The sequence below is a fragment of the Trichosurus vulpecula genome, chromosome 1, assembly GCF_011100635.1.
Source record: "Trichosurus vulpecula isolate mTriVul1 chromosome 1, mTriVul1.pri, whole genome shotgun sequence".
NCBI lineage: Eukaryota > Metazoa > Chordata > Mammalia > Diprotodontia > Phalangeridae > Trichosurus > Trichosurus vulpecula.
In genome coordinates this window covers 408,775,039-408,785,538 of record NC_050573.1, presented here as the reverse complement: position 1 = coordinate 408,785,538, position 10,500 = coordinate 408,775,039, and the positions used below count along the sequence as shown (strand labels likewise).

The following is a 10,500-nucleotide window of genomic DNA, read 5'->3' as shown; positions in this document are numbered from 1 at the left end:
TCCTAGAGGTACTGAAAATATGATGAAATATCTCCTGGCACATGCTTAGTTTATTTTTTATTTTTATTTTTTAAGAAAAAGGGAGTTTATTATAAAATGTGATGAAGCAATAATGACGTCTGCTGAATTTCTGCATTATAGTCCTAAATAGAGCACAATGTGACTGAATGCAATTATGAAAGCCAAAATAAAACAATGACCCAATTATGTACACGTTGCCACTTTAAAATCTTTTTCTCTTGATAATTTATGGTTTCCAGCTGACCAGATGAATTTCTTCTGTCGCTGAATCATCTTCTCCATATACTTTAACGGTTTTTAATCAGTTTCTGCAGTCAGTAATTGACTTTCAGACTGGTCAAACGCACATGCAAATATTCCTGATTCACTGTCCAAAGATCCAGGTTGCACAGCTGCATGTACTCTTTGGAAATTATATCCAGTTCTCCAATCCCAGAGATGCACAGTGCCATTATCTGCTCCAGATGCCAGCACCCCATCCAAATTCACAGCCAGTGTATTAATTACAGCATTATGACCAGAAAGGTTTTGAATGAAACTTCCATCAGGGAATTTCCACTGTTTAATATTATCTGGAGAACCAGATGCAAACGTGTAATGTCTTGGATGCAAAACCACTGCTCTGATTTTTTGTGATTCGTTAACTTGACACGTGTTTTTCCTGCCACTAAGTCCCATAATCACGTGGCAGCATCGTGGCTTCCTATAATGATCTGTGATTCTGCAGCTTGACACTTTACTGTAGATACTACATTTGTATGCCCTGCCAATGTGTGTACATAGCCTTTTGTCCTCATGTCCCATATCTGTGCAGTTGAATCTCTACTACAAGTCATAAGCACATCAACTGTTGGATGCAAACCCAAACCATACACTGCACTTAGATGTCCATGATAGTCTGATAACCTTATTGTATTGGAGATTCCAGAACTTCACCTGTTTATCTTTTCCACAGGAGAAGAGGTATGGACTTCCTGCACTTACTGTCACCCCTCGTACAGTACTGATATGTCCAGTCAATGAAAGTTTTAATTTGCCACTAGCCAGGTCCCAGATCTTTATAGTCCTATCAGCAGAACCAGTAAAAAACCACTGATTCCCAGGTTCTACTGCAATACATTGGACCCAGCCTAGATGTCCACTGATGACTCTATATAGCTTCCGTGGTGGCTGCCACTGTGGTTTAGGCATTTTAGGTGCCTTTTTGGCCATCATTGCAGCATTCTTGGTGCCACCAGCTTCCATCATAGCCATAGCTAACCCAGGTGTCTGTGAACATTCAGGAAGTCCAGAGTGTCGGTGAATATCACCTACGCCAGCTGAAGTACAGTTTGCGTCTATCCTGGATTGTGAAGGAGGTAGAGCCACAGCTAAAGACTGTGCAGCAGATTCACTTGGCATTCTTTGAATCTTAGTATCTGCAGTCAAAGGCACACCAGGTCCTAGTGGATATGGATGTGTACCAGTTACTAAATATTCAAGTTCTTGTCCTTGATTGGCAGGATACTGTTTATGCCCATATGCATCCACCGCATTCAGAGTGCCTTTCTAGGATTTTCTTTCAAAATAGGCGTGTGCAACACAGGGCCATACTCTGTATGAAGTTTGACAGCCATGTTTGTGACTCTCTTCATCTAACTGTCCTGGTTTTGCACTATCAGCCACAAACATGTCATGGGTCCTCTTCAGTGATCTGAACACATGCGTGCGCACAGAATGTTTCTGTACCTCCGTACCCACCTGCAGACCAGCGAAGGGGCAGAGAGCTCGGAGGAGGAAGAGAGGCGGCTGCCTTCGGGCAAGGGAGGTCGGGTTAGGAGACCAGAGGGAGGAAGGCCGGGGGCAAGGGCGTGCGGGTGTGGCAGGGGTCACAAGCCGATCCCCTCAGGCCCGCGATCACCGAGGGAGCGCGGCATCTTCCCGGGAGTAGGACGGTCAGGTGCGGCTGGGGTCGGCCCCGGGTCGCAGCGCCGCTTCGCAGCACCCAACAGAAGCCCCGGGAGGGAGGGAGCCCGCCGGAGCTCCCACATGCTTAGTTTAGTTTCATTATCACATGGCTATGGCACGTTTAAAACAGGTAGAAGGATACAGCTATACCTAGAAAGGCCCCTTTTATCAGCCGACTTCTCTCACCCTCCACTTCTCCGTTGCCCTCCCCCGCCCCCGCACCCCCGCGGGCAGCTGAGCCCTTGAGTAACAAATAGTGGCTGCCACACCACCAGTCAGGCCATTTATCTCCCAAGTTATATGAGCATAGACAGGCTTCAGAGAATGAGGTTAAGGCCGAAGATGCATGTGTCCTGCCTACATAATTGAATCCATCACACCAACAAGGGAGGGACACTTAATTTTATTGCTCTCCTGATTCGTTTGCTCAGGAAACACGTTCTGTTCTCTCCTGTCGAGCCCTGGTTGGTTTTCTGTGGTTGTTTTGCATTTTGAAAGATTAGCTATTTCTGCCCCATCGCTTCGTGAGGGAATGTAAAATATTAATGTGTGGAAAATCAATTTTCTGGCTTTAGCAAAAGCACCAAATTGATGAAAAATGACGTTCGTCATTCGTAATGAGTTATCAATGGGAAAGCTGTAGCAAAATGAATTACATTCTCCAAAAGGCTCTGAAAGAAAATGGCCCATCTTTGAAAGCTCAATGAGACCACCAGTCTGAGAACAGCGGCATAGACACAATGAAGGCTCTACTAAGCCATCATCCATCAGGCCCCTCCTCTGCATTTTGTCTGGGAACCCGTCATATTGAATGAGATCAAAGAGCTCTTTCACTTCTTAAGAGATCCCTTTGGCTAATTTTATTAAACTTTTATTAAACTATTAAACTGAGCTGAAAAGAACCATCTTTTACTTATATCTCCTGGTTTGTGAAGCTTATTAGGCAATACTTATAGAAGACTTCAAGGCCTTCAGAGAATTCCATTCCATTTTTTTGTGGGGTTTTGTGGCAGGGATTGGGGTTTAGTGACTTGCCCAGTGTGACACAGCTAGTAAGTATCTAAGACCAGATTTGAGCTCAAATCCTGCCGACTCCAGGGCTGGTACTCTATCTGCTGCACCACTTAGCTGCTCCTAGAGAACCCTCTTTTCAAATCAATTCAATTAACAAATATTTGTCAAGGACCTACTACATACCTGTAGCTTAGTGTGAGAGGCAGTGTGACTGCTGAGTCTTCCCAAGTTATTCCAGGGTTCAAATCCTGTCCCTATCATGTACTAGCTGTGCTTCCTTGAACTTAACCTCTCAGTGACCTAGACCTCTCTCCAAGATTTAAAGTTTTTTAAATTTAAAGTTACATATGCTTTTTAAAAGTATATAATAAATTCCACAAATTACTTTCAAAACTGTCTTGCTTGTCTCTGTTTACTTTTGAATTTCTTTCTATTCTTTTCCGTGCATTTTAAAAAGTGTTTGAGTGATCTTTTTTTAGCATCAATATTGTTACCCTCTCCCCTTCCAATACTCCCCTAACTAAAGAAAAAAGACTAAGAAAAAAACCCCTTGTAACAAATAAGCACAGGCAAGCAAAAGAAATCCACACAGTGGCCATGTCCAAAAACATATGTTTCTTTCAGCACCTTGGGACCATCACCTCTCTGTCAGGAGACAGATGATGTGCTTCAGCATAGGACCTCTGGTCATTGTGTTGATGAGAGTTCTTAAGTCTACATGACTACAGAGCAGTGGATCATCTGTTTTGGTGGAGGGACGATTTCTATATCAATGCAATCGGAGTTCTGTGCCTCCCCCTAGCAAACAGCAAGAGCAATAACAGCCACCCGGATATTGCCTTGGAGCTCCAGAGACAAAAGGAAAACAAAACAAAATGTTGAGGACCTTACATTCTACGAAGGGGAATTAACATAAACGTAGAAAAGAAAACTCAAAACACAAATACAGGAGGGTAAAACGGAAAAGCGTAGTGAATTTGTAGTCAGAGCCTCTTGGAACTACATTCTTAAATCTGAGACAGCTGGTGGCTCAATGGACAGAGGTAGGAAGACCTGAGTTCAAATTCTTCCTCAAATACTTTCTAGCTGTATGACCCTGAGCAAGTCACTTAATCTTTGTTAATCTCAGTTTCTTCAACTATAAAATGGGATAATAATAACACCTCTCTTCACAGGGTTATTTTGAGAGTCATATGAGATAATACTTGCAGAAACACTTAGCACAGTACACATAGTAGGTGTTAAAAATGCTTATTCCTGCCTTCCCCTCCCTTTCTTTTGCAGGGGAGAAGGCAGGGCAATTGGGGTTAAGTGACTTGCCCAAGGTCACACAGCTAGTAAATGTGTCAAGTGTCTGAGGCTGGATTTGAACTCAGGTACTTCTGACTCCAGGGCTGGTGCTCTACTCACTGCACCACCTAGCTCACCCCCCTTTTTTAAATTAAATTTTATTTTACCAGAACACGAATATAAAATAGAGAAAAGAAACAAAAACATATCATAAACTTAAATATTGAAACTTAAGTATAAAGTAAGAAAGAAAAAAAAAGCATGTCATGTGCATAGCAGAACATAGGAGAGGATTCAAAATATGTAACAATAAATTTTCATTTCAAGAAAGCCTGTATGATAAATAATACACCTTGTATTGAGAATTATACATATTTTTTTGCTTCCTTGTGTTTTCTTTTGTTCTCTGCTGTGCACTGTTTAACTTTGTCCTTTTTTTTCACCTCCCCCATCCCCTTTCCTTCCCTTTCAAAAGAAGTAAATCTGTAATCCTGTGAACTCTGTGCAGTTTGTTTGCCTGTGAACTCTCCAAGTTCCATCAATATCTTTGAATGTGCCAAAGGTGGGTAATGTGTGTGTGTGTGTGTGTGTGTGTGTGCACATTCATGTATATATAAGTGTATATATATTACATATGTATAAGTAATTTACCCTATGTGTTTATGGTAAATTATTTATACACCAAAGAAAAGGAACACATCAAGGTCTTGGATTTTTATATTTTATGTGAGAAAAGATATTTTATTCTGCTTGATATGATACGTGATGGCTAATGACAAGAGAAATGGACTCAAAGTGAGGAGACCTGGACTTGAGATTAGACTCTGATATTTACTGTGAAAGTAAATCAGAATCAGGTCTATGGGCAGATAGGTCACTCAAGTTCTTGGAACTTCAGATTCCTTCTTCATAAAATGGGGACAAGAACATTTGCTCTTCCTGACTCATAGCTTCTTGGGAGGGAAGTGCTTTGTAAATTCTAAGGTTCTATGTTAAGCCTATTATTAAAGATTCCTTTCTCATGGAAGTCATTTTAAGACCAAAAATGCCAAACAGAGTTGGGGAGAAGATGAGGAGAGAAACTCAGAGTGTGGCCCCATATCTGGACTTTTGAAAAACTTGGATTCATTCTGAATTTCTTCTTCTTTTTCTTGCCAAACCAATTAGTGCTCCTGAAGGCCTATGCGAAGATGCTCAGGTGGCAAAGTAAATCATTGGGATTAATTTTATTTTTCGAAGTGAGAAACTCAACTTTTGAAATGTGTTCTAATCAGAAAAAAAATTTAATAAGGTGCTAGAGTCATCTAAAATTAAACAAGAACAAACAAATAAAAATGGCTTTGATTGACTGCCCACAATCCCTGAGCTGCCAAATGGAGCTGGCCTGATTTTGTTTTCTAGACTGGTGGTCTGGTCTTGGCAGTCCAGTCTTGGCAGGTGGCTCCTCCTGTTTCCACATGTGGCCTCTATTAATCATTAGCACTTCTAGAACAGCATCTTCTCTAAGTCCCAAAAGGGCCTATTCAGTCCTGAATGTGACCCAGTTCCAACTGAAGGCCAAAGGAAAACCGCAGAGCAGAACGGGTCTCATGAAAGCCAACATGGAGGTGAGAAAAGAGGGAAGATGAAGACAGGAGGCCATACAGGGAAAAAAAAGGAAAGTTCTGCTCTGAGGGAAGGAAAAGACCTGTGGATACAAGACATAGAGGGAGAATAAGAGATACAGCTGAAATCTGGTTATTTTTCTTCATGGTTAAGCTCAGGGGTGTGCTGGTAAATGTTTAACAACCAGGCTTTTAGGAAAATAAAAAAGTATTCATACACTTCTAAGTTGAATCTGCATTGTTAACACTTTCTTTAGAAAAGTCAATCAACAAAATAATAAATCAAGACCTGATTTATAGTGATTTCTGAGGCGTAAATGCTCACACTGAAAATTTAAGGATATGTTCCCCAAAGCCTATCAGAGATGGCCCTAGCGCATTCCCAACTAGGCTCCAAATCTATTCAAGGATTGACATTTGGGTAGAGGATGAAAGATGCTCTGCTTTATCCCTTTTTTCTTTTCCTGACATTAATCATGACTCCTAGTCTGATACTAGGGTTCAGGCTGGAGTAGGAAAGGAGTTCTTAGCCATTTTTGTAACCCTTTTGGCAGTCTGAGAAGACCTATGTACCTCTTCTCAGAATAATGTTTTTTAATATATTAGATTACAAAGAAAATCAGTAGCTAATAAGGGCCTGAGGCTGGATTTGAACAGTCAGTGCTCAGTTTGCTGTACCCACTAGCCGCCCCTATCAAAATATTTTTAAAAGTTCATGGACTCCAGGGTAAGAAGCCCCTATCTAAGAGATGCTTATAGACCACAGTTTAGGAATCTGTTTAGTTTAGGGGTCCTTAACCTGGGATCTATGGACTTGTATTTTTAAAAAATATTTTTAACTATATTATTTTAATATCATTGCTTTCCTTTATAATCTTATATATTTTTAAAATGCATTTTAAAAACATTCATCTGAAAATGGATTTATAGGCTCTACTGGATTGCCATTAGGGTCCATGACAGAAAAAAAGTTAAAAACTCCTGCGCTAGTGTATTTCTGTCATGGGCACTAAAGGACATTTCATCAGAGGTCATTTTGCCCTAACTCTATGACTCAAAAGGTTATTGAGATGTCCCAAGTTTCTCTCAGAAGCCTGTCATCAATGAATTTATCTAAACTATCTAACAACCTATTAATTTTTCTACTGTGAATTTCTTGTGGAAAGTTAGCCCTATCCAATGTGAGAAATTGTTAGGTGACAGTGACATTGCAGTGTTGGGGGTTGTAGTAGCAATTTAGATTTGAAGATCTTTCCCACCTATCCACAGGCCATGTGACCTGCTTATGTCACAGGAAACCTAAATAACATGTGGTGGGAGGAGCTTCCTGACAGGAAAAGGAAGTTATGTCACAGGAAATGCTGAGAAAGAGAGATGTTATGGGTCCTCATGGCTGCTAATGGCCGCCCTCATGATTGTTAGAACTGAACAGGCTGACTTAGCTGTACTGTGACTTTGTTTTGGGGGAGACCCCAGCAGGGGGCCAGAGAGGTTTGGGGATGGTGAGGCTCTGGGTTGTGATATTGAGTATGGAACGTTTTACTGTTGTGATAGATTGGGTAAATGGCTTGTGGGATCTGGTTCTCTGGTGTCTGAACAAAGGGTTTACCTCTTCTCTCTTCTATGTGGACAGAGGCTTGTATACTCTGCGGTACAGAACCGCACAGGCATTTTGACAGTTATCATCTACATTGTGGTTACTGCCTTACTGGCACAGGGGTGGAGGGGGGGTAGGTGTGTCGTGGAAGGCAAGTTCTCCTCCTCGTTCTTACTGCTGCAGGAAGGAAGTGAGTAATCGCAATCCACCAGGGGTCTCCAGTATGGCCAAGAAGTTGGGAGGGGCCGTGAAGACAGAAATTGCCCGTTGTTTTAGAGTGAAGAAGTGACAAGCAAAGAGCATGTTAACCTGGAGCAGGGAGAGTCCTGGGTCAGAACACAGAAAATCTGGTGATTAGAGGCAAGGAGTGGGAGAGGTCCAGAGGTGTGGTGATAGCATCCCCGTGATGTTTTTATCTTGGACCAGAATTTAGTGCTATTTCTCTAGGTTTGTGAGATTTTTTCCCCCCTTAAAATGAAAAAAAGAAATGATTAGGCAAGTGTCTCTTTCTTAACTCTGTGGTGAATCAGCATGGACCCTAAGGAAGAAAAAGAGAGAGAGTCCATGCACAAAACTTAGGTATCCAAATGAGGTGAACTGAAGGATGTTCTTGATAGCCGATGGAGGCCTCAGAAGGGCTAGAGGTAGCGATGCTACAGACTTCCGAGTCTCTGGCCAGCATGATTCAGGAGGGGAGTGCTTAGCGGCTTACGAAGATAGCTTCTGAGCTTTCCTCTTTTGTACAGTAAAGACCTCATCTCTGACGGGCTGGTCAGCTTTTCTTTGCCAGGGGCACTAGGAAGGTGATCCATCTATGCTTTGGGATCTTTGAGTATTTGTAATGGGTTGTTGGGGCGATGGAAGTCCAAGGAGAAGGAGAGAGACTCTGACTCACCTTTGGGGCTGATTTTGGGTCTGTCTTTACAGGCCTCTCCCAGCTTCTTGGCCATACTAGCAATTCCTAGTGGACTGCCATTACTCACTTCCTTTCTCAGCTGCTCCTGCAGCAGTGAGAACTGAGGAGAATACTTTCCCTCCATGGTACACCTGGCCATCTCTCAGGCTAGAAAAATGAATAAGTTGCTGGATAGTTTAGATAAATTCATCGATGGCAGGCTTCTGAGAGAAACTTTGTTGTTTAATTATTTTTTATCATGTCTGACCCTTCGTGACTCCATCTGGCATTTTCTTTTCAAAGATACTGGGGTAATTTGCCATTTCCTTCTCCAACTCATTTTACAGATGAGGAAACTGAGGCAGACAGGGTTAAGTGACTTGCCCAGGGTCACACAGCTAGTAAATGTCTGAGGCCAGATTTGAATTCAGGTTGATGAGTCTTCCTGATTCCAAGCCCAGTGCTCTATCCACTGAGCCACCTAGCTTCACCTAGCTTCACCTACCCTTCCCAACCCCCCACCCCCACCTTCTGAGAGAAACTTGGGACATCTCAATAATTTTTGAGTCATTTTGTTTGGGCAAAATGACCTCTCATGAAATGTCCTTTAGTGCCCTTGTCAGAGATAGAGCAGGTGTTCTTAACCTTTTTTGTATCATGGACGTCTATGACAGTCTGGTGGAGGCTATGAATCCCTTCTCAGACTAATATTTTTAAGTGCACTAAATAAAATACATACGTTTGCAAAGAAAAGCAACGATATTGAAATAATACAGTTAAAATAATTTTTAAAACACTTCTAAAATAGAGATGGGTTGAGGGACTCCTGGCCTTGACTGGACTTGGAGAAAGTCTTCCCTGCATAGGTGATTATTAACTTAGGGATCATGGCAAAATGAAGAACAAAAGTACCAAAGTTTGTTCATGGTCGGAGTTTCTGATTTTCATGACCAGGCTCTAGACTTTGAAGTACATTGTAGATGCAGTAAACAGGTTAGCATTGTTCTCATTCAGAACCATTTACTTGGTACTTCATACTGTTTGGATATCTTGAATCTACGAGATAGCCCAGCAAGCAATTTGCTGGGGACCAGAGTAAGCCCTGATGCAGGCTTCTTTTCCTTGGAGGGTGGGTGTGATATGATGGGTGATGTTGCAAGTCTGGGTCATGATGCTGGGCTGCCCAGCCTCCTACCTACAGAGTATACAGAAGGTCAGTGGTCTCAGGGCTCTAGAATCAGATCCGATCTTATGCTGGCTATCTGGGTCATATCCTCTGAACTTGTTCCTACTTCCTGTTAATGGAGAGGCAAGCTGACCTAAATGGACCTTCCTTTTATTTTTCTTAAAAGTATCCTTGTCAAATTTTAAGGGGTGCCTCCTGGATGGATGAATGCATGCTGAGTTTTGGTGAATAAGTCTGGGTTTGTTATAGTCACATTCTTTGTGATCTTACGGCTTTTGCACAGACCTCTCAAATAGAAGGGTCTTATACCTTTGTTATACTGCCCTCATTTAGAAGGCTTCTCATCTCCTTGATTATTTTAGCTCCCTTATTCTGTATTTTTTCCAGATTTATTATATTTCTGTGATACTAGAAATAGATTTTCGGATTATTTTTTCTTGCTGACCACTTTGCTCACAGGGCCATAATTGCTCAGTTAGGACCTCAAGCTATAATTATTAAACTAATAGAATTTTTTTTTGTCTTTGAAAAAATGGATTTGAATTAAAAAAACCCTACCAAACATTCAAACTGAATTTGTTATTCATTAGGATGGAAAGTTGGGTTTCTACTGTAATTGAGTTGGGAATAGGAGGAATTTTAAATAGAAAATGTTTTAAATGAAGACAGGATTTATAATAGAAATACATTAAAAATGGATATCCCTCTAGGAGATGAGCTTTCACACATTTTTTCAATTTAAAGAGGCTTTGGAAAGATTTTTCTCCATTCTGATAATGTCTTTATATATATACATGAAGCAAGAGTGTGTGAAATTTCCATCAATGGACAAACAACTTTGAAGTAATGATAGCAAGATATGCCATTTGACCTTCCTTTAATTTTCAAGTTTGGCCTACTTTCGTAGTACTTATCAAATATTAACTGAGTACCCACTGTGTGATAA

At 41.3% G+C, this 10,500-nt stretch overlaps 1 pseudogene; it reads right to left on the bottom strand.

Moving 5' to 3' along the window:
* Positions 1–223: 223 nt before the first annotated feature.
* LOC118839148 lies at positions 224–2,051 on the bottom strand (annotated as a pseudogene).
* Between the last annotated feature and the right edge of the window lie 8,449 nt (positions 2,052–10,500).